Below are 12,096 nucleotides of genomic sequence, written 5' to 3' on the forward strand. Positions count from 1 at the left end.
CTCCAGACAGCGCACCCCTCACGACCTAATTAAACTCTCAGAAGCAAACAAAGAAACTGCACCAACTTTGCCCCGGGTGAGGGTTGAACTCACGACCTTCAGATTGTAAGACTGATGCTCTGCCTACTGCGCCACCGAGGCGGACAGGTGTCACTGGGAAACGCAATCGGTATCAATAGTTCCCAGGGGTTAAAGGTCAGAAAAGTAAAAAAACCGAGCAACAGTCATTCGTTACTACTCCAGACAGTGCACCCCTCACGACATAATTAAACTCTCATAAGCAAACAAAAAATCTGCACCGCCTTTGCCCCGGGTGTGGATTGATGTCACGACCTTCAGAACATGAGACTGACGCGCTGCCTACTGCGCTACCGAGGCAGACCGGGGTCAATGGGAAACACAATTTGTATCAATCGTTCCCACAAGTAAAGGTCGAAAAAGTAACAAAACTCAGCAACAGTCTTTCATTACTGCTCCAGACAGCGCACCCCTCACAACCTAATTAAACTCTCATAAGCAAACAAAAAATCTGAACCACCTTTGCCCCGGGTGTGGATTGAACTCACGACCTTCAGATTATAAGACTGACGCGCTGCCTACTGCGCTACCGAGGCGGACAGGGGTCACTGGGAAACATAACCGGTATCAATAGTTCCCACAAGTTAACGGTCGAAAAATTAAGAAAACTCAGCAACAGTCATTCATAACTTCTCCAGACCGTGCACCCCTCACGACCTAATTAAATTCTCATAAGCAAACAAAAAATATGCACCGCCTTTGCCCCGAGTGAGGATTGAACTCACGACCTTCAGATTATGAGACTGATGCGCTGCCTACTGCGCTATCGAGGCGGACTGGTGTCACTGGGATACGCAACCAGGATCATTAGTTCCCACAAATCAAAGGTCGAAAAAGTAAGAAAACCGAGCAACAGTCATTCATTATTGCTCCAGACAGATCACCCCTCACGACCCAATTAAACTCTCATAAGAAAACAAAAAATCTGCACCGCTTTTGCCCCGGGTGAGGATTGAACTCACTACCTTCAGATTATGAGACTGACGCGCTGCCTACTGCGCTACCGAGGCGGACAGTTGTCACTAGCAAACACAATCGGTATCAATAGTTCCCACAAGTGAAAGGTCGAAAAAATAAGAAAACCGAGCAACAGTCATTCATTACTGCTCCAGACAGTGCACCCCTCCCGACTTAGTTAAACTCTCATAAGCAAACAAATAAACTGCAGCGCCTTTGCCCCGGGTAAGGATTGAACTCACGACCTTCAGATTATGAGACTGAAGCGCCGCCTACTGCGCTAGCGAGGCGAACAGGTGTCACTAGGAAACACAACCGGTATCATTAGTTCCCACAAGTTAAAGGTCGGAAAAAGTAAGAAAACTCCGCAACAGTCATTCATTACTGCTCCAGACAGCGCACCCCTCACGACCTAATTAAACTCTCATAAGCAAACAAAAAATCTGCACCGCATTTGCCCCGGCTGTGGATTGAACTCACGACCTACATATTATGAGACTGATCCGCTGCCTACTGCGCTACCGAGGCAGACAGGCGTCACTGGGAAACACAACCGGTATCAATAGTTCCCACAAGTTAAAGGTCGAAAAATTAAGAAAACTCAGCAACAGTCATTCATTATTGCTCCAGACAGCGCAGCTCTCACGACCCAATTAAACTCTCATAAGCAAACAAAAAATCTGCACCACCTTTGCCCCGGGTGAGGATTGAAGTCACGACCTTCAGATTATGAGACTGACGCGCTGCCTACTGCACTACCGAGGCGGAGAGGGGTCACTGGAAAACGCAACCGGTATCATTAGTTCCCACAAAAAAAAGGTCGAAAAAGTAAGAAAACTGAGCAACAGTCATTCATTACTGCTCCAGACAGTGATCCCCTCACGACCTAATTAAACTCTCATAAGCAAACAAAACATCTGCACTGCCTTTGCCCCGGGTTAGAATTGAATTCACGACCTTCGAATTATGAGACTGATGCGCTGCCTACTGCGCTATCGAGGCGGACAGGTGTCACTGGGACACGCAACCAGGATCATTAGTTCCCACAAATCAAAGGTCGAAAAAGTAAGAAAACCGAGCAGCAGTCATTTATTATTGCTCCAGACAGATCACCCCTCACGACCCAATTAAACTCTCATAAGAAAACAAAAAATCTGCACCGCTTTTGCCCCGGGTGAGGATTGAACTCACGACCTTCAGATTATGAGACTGACGCGCTGCCTACTGCGCTACAGAGGCGGACAGTTGTCACTAGCAAACACAATCGGTATCAATAGTTCCCACAAGTGAAAGGTCGAAAAAATAAGAAAACCGAGCAACAGTCATTCATTACTGCTCCAGACAGTGCACCCCTCCCGAATTAGTTAAACTCTCATAAGCAAACAAATAAACTGCAGCGCCTTTGCCCCGGGTGAGGATTTAACTCACGACCTTCAGATTTTGAGACTGATGCGCTGCCTACTGCGCTATCGAGGCGGACAGGTGTCACTGGGACACGCAACCGGTATCAATAGTTCCCACAAGTTAAAGGTCGAAAAAGTAAGAAACTTCAGCAACAGTCATTCATATCTTCTCCAGACCGTGCACCCCTCACGACCTAATTAAATTCTCATAAGCAAACAAAAAATATGCACCGCCTTTGCCCCGAGTGAGGATTGAACTCACGACCTTCAGATTATGAGACTGATGCGCTGCCTACTGCGCTAACGAGGCGGACTAGTGTCACTGGGATACGCAACCAGGATCATTAGTTCCCACAAATCAAAGGTCGAAAAAGTAAGAAAACCGAGCAACAGTCATTCATTATTGCTCCAGACAGATCACCCCTCACGACCCAATTAAACTCTCATAAGAAAACAAAAAATCTGCACCGCTTTTGCCCCGGGTGAGGATTGAACTCACTACCTTCAGATTATGAGACTGACGCGCTGCCTACTGCGCTACCGAGGCGGACAGTTGTCACTAGCAAACACAATCGGTATCAATAGTTCCCACAAGTGAAAGGTCGAAAAAATAAGAAAACCGAGCAACAGTCATTCATTACTGCTCCAGACAGTGCACCCCTCCCGACTTAGTTAAACTCTCATAAGCAAACAAATAAACTGCAGCGCCTTTGCCCCGGGTAAGGATTGAACTCACGACCTTCAGATTATGAGACTGAAGCGCCGCCTACTGCGCTAGCGAGGCGAACAGGTGTCACTAGGAAACACAACCGGTACCATTAGTTCCCACAAGTTAAAGGTCGAAAAAGTAAGAAAACTCCGCAACAGTCATTCATTACTGCTCCAGACAGCGCACCCCTCACGACCTAATTAAACTCTCATAAGCAAACAAAAAATCTGCACCGCATTTGCCCCGGCTGTGGATTGAACTCACGACCTACATATTATGAGACTGATCCGCTGCCTACTGCGCTACCGAGGCAGACAGGCGTCACTGGGAAACACAACCGGTATCAATAGTTCCCACAAATTAAAGGTCGAAAAATTAAGAAAACTGAGCAACAGTCACTCATTACTGCTCCAGACAGCGCAGCTCTCACGACCTAATTAAACTCTCATAAGCAAACAAAACATCTGCACCGCCTTTGCCCCGGGTGAGGATCGCACTCACGACCTTCAGATTATGAGACTGACGCGCTGCCTACTACACTACCGAGGCGGACAGGGGTCACTGGGAAACGCAACCACGATCATTAGTTCCCACAAACTAAAGGTCAAAAAAGTAAGAAAACCGAGCAACAGTCATTCATTACTGCTCCAGACAGTGCACCCCTCACGACCTAATTAAACTCTCATAAGCAAACAAAACATCTGCACTGCCTTTGCCCCGGGTTAGAATTGAATTCACGACCTTCGAATTATGAGACTGATGCGCTGCCTACTGCGCTATCGAGGCGGACAGGTGTCACTGGGACACGCAACCAGGATCATTAGTTCCCACAAATCAAAGGTCGAAAAAGTAAGAAAACCGAGCAACAGTCATTTATTATTGCTCCAGACAGATCACCCCTCCTGACCCAATTAAACTCTCATAAGAAAACAAAAAATCTGCACCGCTTTTGCCCCGGGTGAGGATTGAACTCACGACCTTCAGATTATGAGACTGACGCGCTGCGTACTGCACTACCAATGCGGACAGTTGTCACTAGCAAACACAATCGGTATCAATAGTTCCCACAAGTGAAAGGTCGAAAAAATAAGAAAACCGAGCAACAGTCATTCATTACTGCTCCAGACAGTGCACCCCTCCCGAATTAGTTAAACTCTCATAAGCAAACAAATAAACTGCAGCGCCTTTGCCCCGGGTGAGGATTTAACTCACGACCTTCAGATTTTGAGACTGACGCACTGCCCACTGCGCTACCGAGGAGGACTGGGGTAACTGCGAAATGCAACCGGTATCATTAATTCCCACAAATTAAAGGTCGAAAAAGAAAGAAAACCGAGCCACAGTCATTCATTACTGCTCCAGACGGTGCACCCCTCACGACCCAATTAAACTCTCATAAGCAAACAAAAAAACTGCACCGCCATTGGCCCGGGTGAGCATTGAACTCACGACCTTCAGATTATGAGACTGACGCGCCGCCTACTGCGCTGCCGAGGCGGGCAGGTGTCACTGGGAAACACAATCGGTATCAATATTTCCCACAAGTTAAAGGTCAGAAAAGTAAAAAAACTGAGCAACAGTCATTCGTTACTGCTCTAGACAGTGCACCCCTCACGACCTAATTAAACTCTCATAAGCAAACAAAAAGTCTGCACCGCCTTTGCCCCGGGTGTGGATTGAACTCACGACCTTCAGAATATGAGACTGACGCGCTGCCTACTGCGCTACCGAGGTGGACAGGGGTCAATGGGAAACACAATCGGTATCAATCGTTCCCACAAGTAAAGGTCGAAAAAGTAAGAAAACTAAGCAACAGTCATTCATTACTGCTCCAAACAGCGCACTCCTCACAACCTAATTAAACTCTCATAAGCAAACAAAAAATCTGCACCGCCTTTGCCCCGGGTGTGGATTGAACTCACGACCTTCAGATTATGTGACTGACGCGCTGCCTACTGCGCTACCAAAGCAGACAGGGGTCACTGGGAAACACAACCGGTATCAATAGTTCCCACAAGTTAACGGTCGAAAAATTAAGAAAACTCAGCAACAGTCATTCACTACTGCTCCAGAAAGCGCACCCCTCACGACCTAATTAAACTCTCATAAGCAAACAAAAAATCTGCACCGCCTTTGCCCCGGGTGTGGATTGAACTCACGACCTTCATATTATGAGACTGACGTGTTGCCTACTGCGTTATCGAGGCGGACAGGTGTCACTGGGACACGCAATCGGTATCAATCGTTCCCACAAGTAAAGGTCGAAAAAGTAAGAAAACTCAGCAACAGTCATTCATTACTGCTCCAAACAGCGCACTCCTCACAACCTAATTAAACTCTCATAAGCAAACAAAAAATCTGCACCGCCTTTGCCCCGGGTGTGGATTGAACTCACGACCTTCAAATTATGTGACTGACGCGCTGCCTACTGCTCTACCGAGGCGGACAGGGGTCACTGGGAAACATAACCGGTATCAATAGTTCCCACAAGTTAACGGTCGAAAAATTAAGAAAACTCAGCAACAGTCATTCATTACTGCTCCAGAAAGCGCACCCCTCACGACCTAATTAAACTCTCATAAGCAAACAAAAAATCTGCACCGCCTTTGCCCCGGGTGTGGATTGAACTCACGACCTTCAGATTATGAGACTGACGCGCTGCCTACTGCGCTACCGAGGCGGACAGGGTCACAGAAAACACAACCGGTATCAATAGCTCCCACAAGTTAAAGGTCGAAAAAGTAAGAAACCTCAGCAACAGTCATTCATTTCTTCTCCAGACCGTGCACCCCTCACGACCTAATTAAACTCTCATAAGCAAACAAAAAATTTGCACCGCCTTTGCCCCGGGTAAGGATTGAACTCATGACTTTCAGATTATGAGACTGAAGTGCCGTCTACTGTTCTACCCATGTGGACAGGTGTCACTGGGAAACACAATCGGTATCAATAGTTCCCACAAGTTAAAGGTCAAAAAAGTAAGAAAACCGAGCAACAGTCATTCGTTTTTGCTCTAGACAGTGCACCCCTCACTACCTATTTAAACTCTCATAAGCAAACAAAAAATCTGCACCACCTTTGCCCCGGGTGAGGATTGAACTCGCGACCTTCAGATTATGAGACTGACGCGCCGCCTACTGCGCTGCCGAGGCGGGCAGGTGTCACTGGGAAACACAATCGGTATCAATAGTTCCCACAAGTTAAAGGTCAGAAAAGTAAAAAAACCGAGCAACAGTCATTCGTTACTGCTCCAGACAGTGCACCCCTCACGACCTAATTAAACTCTCATAAGCAAACAAAAAATCTGCACCGCCTTCGCCCCGGGTGTGGATTGAACTCACGACCTTCAGAATATGAGACTGACGCGCTGCCTACTGCGCTACCGAGGCGGACAGGGGTCACTAGGAAACATAACCAGTATCAATATTTCCCACAAATTAACGGTCGAAAAATTAAGAAAACTCAGCAACAGTCATTCATTACTGCTCCAAACAGCGCACTCCTCACAACCTAATTAAACTCTTATAAGCAAACAAAAAATCTGCACCGCCTTTGCCACGGGTGTGGATTGAACTCACGACCTTCAGATTATGTGACTGACGCGCTGCCTACTGCGCTTCCGAGGCGGACAGGGGTCACTCGGAAACATAACCGGTATCAATAGTTCCCACAAGTTAACGGTCAAAAAATTAAGAAAACTCAGCAACAGTCATTCATTACTGCTCCAGAAAGCGCACCCCTCGCGACCTAATTAAACTCTCATAAGCAAACAAAACATCTGCACTGCCTTTGCCCCGGGTTAGAATTGAATTCACGACCTTCGAATTATGAGACTGATGCGCTGCCTACTGCGCTATCGAGGCGGACAGGTGTCACTGAACACGCAACCAGGATCATTAGTTCCCACAAATCAAAGGTCGAAAAAGTAAGAAAACTGAGCAACAGTCATTTGTTATTGCTCCAGACAGATCACCCCTCACGACCCAATTAAACTCTCATAAGAAAACAAAAAATCTGCACCGCTTTTGCCCCGGGTGAGGATTGAACTCACGACCTTCAGATTATGAGACTGACGCGCTGCCTACTGCGCTACCGATGCGGACAGTTGTCACTAGCAAACACAATCGGTATCAATAGTTCCCACAAGTGAAAGGTCGAAAAAATAAGAAAACCGAGCAACAGTCATTCATTACTGCTCCAGACAGTGCACCCCTCCCGAATTAGTTAAACTCTCATAAGCAAACAAATAAACTGCAGCGCCTTTGCCCCGGGTGAGGATTTAACTCACGACCTTCAGATTTTGAGACTGACGCACTGCCCACTGCGCTACCGAGGAGGACTGGGGTAACTGCGAAATGCAACCGGTATCATTATTTCCCACAAATTAAAGGTCGAAAAAGAAAGAAAACCGAGCCACAGTCATTCATTACTGCTCCAGACGGTGCACCCCTCACGACCCAATTAAACTCTCATAAGCAAACAAAAAAACTGCACCGCCATTGGCCCGGGTGAGCATTGAACTCACGACCTTCAGATAATGAGACTGACGCGCCGCCTACTGCGCTGCCGAGGCGGGCAGGTGTCACTGGGAAACACAATCGGTATCAATATTTCCCACAAGTTAAAGGTCAGAAAAGTAAAAAAACTGAGCAACAGTCATTCGTTACTGCTCTAGACAGTGCACCCCTCACGACCTAATTAAACTCTCATAAGCAAACAAAAAATCCGCACCGCCTTTGCCCCGGGTGTGGATTGAACTCACGACCTTCAGAATATGAGACTGACGCGCTGCCTACTGCGCTACCGAGGTGGACAGGGGTCAATGGGAAACACAATCGGTATCAATCGTTCCCACAAGTAAAGGTCGAAAAAGTAAGAAAACTCAGCAACAGTCATTCATTACTGCTCCAAACAGCGCACTCCTCACAACCTAATTAAACTCTCATAAGCAAACAAAAAATCTGCACCGCCTTTGCCCCGGGTGTGGATTGAACTCACGACCTTCAGATTATGTGACTGACGCGCTGCCTACTGCGCTACCAAGGCGGACAGGGGTCACTGGGAAACATAACCGGTATCAATAGTTCCCACAAGTTAACGGTCGAAAAATTAGGAAAACTCAGCAACAGTCATTCATTACTGCTCCAGAAAGCGCACCCCTCACGACCTAATTAAACTCTCATAAGCAAACAAAAAATCTGCACCGCCTTTGCCCCGGGTGTGGATTGAACTCACGACCTTCAGATTATGAGACTGACGTGCTGCCTACTGCGTTATCGAGGCGGACAGGTGTCACTGGGACACGCAATCGGTATCAATCGTTCCCACAAGTAAAGGTCGAAAAAGTAAGAAAACTCAGCAACAGTCATTCATTACTGCTCCAAACAGCGCACTCCTCACAACCTAATTAAACTCTCATAAGCAAACAAAAAATCTGCACCGCCTTTGCCCCGGGTGTGGATTGAACTCACGACCTTCAAATTATGTGACTGACGCGCTGCCTACTGCTCTACCGAGGCGGACAGGGGTCACTGGGAAACTTACCGGTATCAATAGTTCCCACAAGTTAACGGTCGAAAAATTAAGAAAACTCAGCAACAGTCATTCATTACTGCTCCAGAAAGCGCACCCCTCACGACCTAATTAAACTCTCATAAGCAAACAAAAAATCTGCACCGCCTTTGCCCCGTGTATGGATTGAACTCACGACCTTCAGATTATGAGACTGACGCACTGCCTACTGCGCTACCGAGGCGGACAGGGGTCACAGAAAACACAACCGGTATCAATAGCTCCCACAAGTTAAAGGTCGAAAAAGTAAGAAACCTCAGCAACAGTCATTCATTTCTTCTCCAGACCGTGCACCCCTCACGACCTAATTAAACTCTCATAAGCAAACAAAAAATTTGCACCGCCTTTGCCCCGGGTAAGGATTGAACTCATGACTTTCAGATTATGAGACTGAAGCGCCGTCTACTGTGCTACCCATGTGGACAGGTGTCACTGGGAAACACAATCGGTATCAATAGTTCCCACAAGTTAAAGGTCAAAAAAGTAAGAAAACCGAGCAACAGTCATTCGTTTTTGCTCTAGACAGTGCACCCCTCACTACCTAATTAAACTCTCATAAGCAAACAAAAAATCTGCACCACCTTTGCCCCGGGTGAGGATTGAACTCGCGACCTTCAGATTATGAGACTGACGCGCTGCCTACTGCGCTGCCGAGGCGGGCAGGTGTCACTGGGAAACACAATCGGTATCAATAGTTCCCACAAGTTAAAGGTCAGAAAAGTAAAAAAACCGAGCAACAGTCATTCGTTACTGCTCCAGACAGTGCACCCCTCACGACCTAATTAAACTCTCATAAGCAAACAAAAAATCTGCACCGCCTTCGCCCCGGGTGTGGATTGAACTCACGACCTTCAGAATATGAGACTGACGCGCTGCCTACTGCGCTACCGAGGCGGACAGGGGTCACTAGGAAACATAACCGGTATCAATAGTTCCCACAAGTTAACGGTCAAAAAATTAAGAAAACTCAGCAACAGTCATTCATTACTGCTCCAGAAAGCGCACCCCTCGCGACCTAATTAAACTCTCATAAGCAAACAAAAAATCTGCACCGCCTTTGCCCCGGGTGTTGATTGAACTCATGACCTTCAGATTATGAGACTGACGCGCTGCCTACTACGTTATCGAGGCGGACAGGTGTCACTGGGACACGCAATCGGTATCAATCGTTCCCACAAGTAAAGGTCGAAAAAGTAAGAAAACTCAGGAACAGTCATTCATTACTGCTCCAAACAGCGCACTCCTCACAACTTAATTAAACTCTCATAAGCAAACAAAAAATATGCACCGCCTTTCCCCGGGTGAGGATTGAACTCACGACCTTCAGATTATGAGACTGACGCGCTCCCTACTGCACTACCGAGGCGCACATTTGTCACTAGCAAGCACAATCGGTATCAATAGTTCCCACAAGTGAAAGGTCGAAAAAATAAAAAAACCGAGCAACAGTCATTCATTACTGCTCCAGACAGTGCACCCCTCCCGACCTAGTTAAACTCATAAGCAAACAAACAAACTGCACCACCTTTGCCCCGGGTAAGGATTGAACTCATGACTTTCAGATTATGAGACTAAAGCGCCGTCTACTGTGCTACCGAGGTGGACAGGTGTCACTGGGAAACACAATCGGTATCAATAGTTCCCACAAGTTAAAGGTCAAAAAGTAAGAAAACCGAGCAACAGTCATTCGTTACTGCTCTAGACAGTGCACCCCTCACTACCTAATTAAACTCTCATAAGCAAACAAAAAATCTGCACCACCTTTGCCCCGGGTGAGAATTGAATTCACGACCTTCACATTATGAGACTGAGGCGCCGCCTACTGCGCTAGCGAGGCGAACAGGTGTCACTGGGAAACACAATCGGTATCAATAGTTCCCACAAGTTAAAGGTCGAAAAAGTAAGAAAACTCCGCAACAGTCATTCATTACTGCTCCAGACAGCGCACCCCTAACGACCTAATTAAACTCTCAAAAGCAAACAAAAAATCTGCACCGCCTTCGCCCCGGGTGTGGATTGAACTCACGACCTTCAGAATATGAGACTGACGCGCTGCCTACTGCGCTACCGAGGCAGACAGGGGTCACTGGGAAACATAACCAGTATCAATAGTTCCCACAAATTAACGATCGAAAAATTAAGAAAACTCAGCAACAGTCATTCATTACTGCTCCAGACAGCGCACCCCTCACGACCTAATTGAACTCTCATAAGCAAACAAAAAATCTGCACCGACTGTGCCCCGGGTGTGGATTGAACTCACGACCTTCAGATTATGAGACTGACGCGCTGCCTACTGCGCTACCGAGGCGGACTGGGGTAACTGGGAAATGCGACTGGTATCATTAGTTCCCACAAATTAAAGGTCGAAAAAGAAAGAAAACCGAGCCAGAGTCATTCATTGCTGCTCCAGACAGTGCACCCCTCACGACCTAATTAAACTCTCATAAGCAAACAAAAAATCTGCACTGCCTTTGCACCGGGTGAGGATTGACCTCACGAGCTTCAGATTATGAGACTGACGCGCTGCCTACTGCGTTACCGAGGCGGACAGGGGTCACTGGGAAACGCAAGCGGTATCATTAGTTCCCACAAATTAAAGGTCGAAAAAATAAGAAAACCGAGCAACAGTCATTTATTACTGCTCCAGACAGTGCACCCCTCACGACCTAATTAAACTCTCATAGGCAAACAAAAAAACTGCACCGCCATTGGCCCGGGTGAGGATTGAACTCACGACCTTCAGATTATGGGACTGACGCGACGCCTACTGCGCTACCGAGGCGGACAGGTGTCACAGGGAAACACAACCGGTATCATTAGTTCCCACAAATTAAAGGTCGAAAAAATAAGAAAACTGAGCAACAGTCATTCATTACTGCTCTAGACAGTGCACCCCTCACGACCTAATTAAACTCTCATAAGCAAACAAAAAAACTGCACCGCCATTGGCCCAGGTGAGGATTGAACTCACGACCTTCAGATTATGAGACTTACGCGCTGCCTACTGCGCTACCAAGGCTTTTTTTCTTTATTGCCTGCTTCGCAACTAGTACAAATCAATATAAGGATACAGTGCAGTGTCACGTTTAAATGTGCTGTACCATCTTCCAGCACATGGGGGTTAAAAAGGCAGAGGCTTTATGCCCACCAACTTATCTAAACATGGCAACCACTTTGGCTTATCTTGTGCCTCGTATCCAGTCATCAAATACTGTACACTTTCTATGAAGTACTCTCGAGTGGGCCGGGGATTCACGTCTACGTTTCACACTGCCATCCGTGTTCGCCACCCACTGTGAAGAACCAATACCACGAACATATCATAGGGCACACCGCCTACATTTATGACTGGCAAAAAACGGATGCCATACTGTG

At 47.0% G+C, this 12,096-nt stretch overlaps 13 non-coding genes across 13 annotated transcripts; all 13 read right to left on the reverse strand.

Annotated features, from left to right (window-relative positions):
* Positions 1-68: 68 nt before the first annotated feature.
* TRNAV-UAC (transfer RNA valine (anticodon UAC)) lies at positions 69-141 on the reverse strand. The gene has a single exon. It is a non-coding gene; the product is annotated as a tRNA-Val (tRNA).
* A 400-nt stretch (positions 142-541) lies between these two features.
* On the reverse strand, positions 542-614 carry TRNAI-UAU (transfer RNA isoleucine (anticodon UAU)). The gene has a single exon. It is a non-coding gene; the product is annotated as a tRNA-Ile (tRNA).
* Positions 615-778: 164 nt separating this feature from the next.
* TRNAM-CAU (transfer RNA methionine (anticodon CAU)) lies at positions 779-851 on the reverse strand. The gene has a single exon. It is a non-coding gene; the product is annotated as a tRNA-Met (tRNA).
* A 164-nt stretch (positions 852-1,015) lies between these two features.
* On the reverse strand, positions 1,016-1,088 carry TRNAM-CAU (transfer RNA methionine (anticodon CAU)). Its single transcript has one exon. It is a non-coding gene; the product is annotated as a tRNA-Met (tRNA).
* A 1,113-nt stretch (positions 1,089-2,201) lies between these two features.
* Positions 2,202-2,274, reverse strand: TRNAM-CAU (transfer RNA methionine (anticodon CAU)). The gene has a single exon. It is a non-coding gene; the product is annotated as a tRNA-Met (tRNA).
* Positions 2,275-2,438: 164 nt separating this feature from the next.
* On the reverse strand, positions 2,439-2,511 carry TRNAL-CAA (transfer RNA leucine (anticodon CAA)). Its single transcript has one exon. It is a non-coding gene; the product is annotated as a tRNA-Leu (tRNA).
* Positions 2,512-2,675: 164 nt separating this feature from the next.
* Positions 2,676-2,748, reverse strand: TRNAM-CAU (transfer RNA methionine (anticodon CAU)). Its single transcript has one exon. It is a non-coding gene; the product is annotated as a tRNA-Met (tRNA).
* A 164-nt stretch (positions 2,749-2,912) lies between these two features.
* Positions 2,913-2,985, reverse strand: TRNAM-CAU (transfer RNA methionine (anticodon CAU)). Its single transcript has one exon. It is a non-coding gene; the product is annotated as a tRNA-Met (tRNA).
* A 1,349-nt stretch (positions 2,986-4,334) lies between these two features.
* Positions 4,335-4,407, reverse strand: TRNAL-CAA (transfer RNA leucine (anticodon CAA)). The gene has a single exon. It is a non-coding gene; the product is annotated as a tRNA-Leu (tRNA).
* A 1,347-nt stretch (positions 4,408-5,754) lies between these two features.
* TRNAM-CAU (transfer RNA methionine (anticodon CAU)) lies at positions 5,755-5,827 on the reverse strand. The gene has a single exon. It is a non-coding gene; the product is annotated as a tRNA-Met (tRNA).
* Positions 5,828-7,173: 1,346 nt separating this feature from the next.
* On the reverse strand, positions 7,174-7,246 carry TRNAM-CAU (transfer RNA methionine (anticodon CAU)). Its single transcript has one exon. It is a non-coding gene; the product is annotated as a tRNA-Met (tRNA).
* A 164-nt stretch (positions 7,247-7,410) lies between these two features.
* TRNAL-CAA (transfer RNA leucine (anticodon CAA)) lies at positions 7,411-7,483 on the reverse strand. The gene has a single exon. It is a non-coding gene; the product is annotated as a tRNA-Leu (tRNA).
* Positions 7,484-10,956: 3,473 nt separating this feature from the next.
* TRNAM-CAU (transfer RNA methionine (anticodon CAU)) lies at positions 10,957-11,029 on the reverse strand. The gene has a single exon. It is a non-coding gene; the product is annotated as a tRNA-Met (tRNA).
* Positions 11,030-12,096: the final 1,067 nt, after the last annotated feature.

Source organism: Rhipicephalus microplus, chromosome 3 (assembly GCF_043290135.1).
Source record: "Rhipicephalus microplus isolate Deutch F79 chromosome 3, USDA_Rmic, whole genome shotgun sequence".
In the NCBI taxonomy this organism is placed as follows: Eukaryota; Metazoa; Arthropoda; class Arachnida; order Ixodida; family Ixodidae; genus Rhipicephalus; species Rhipicephalus microplus.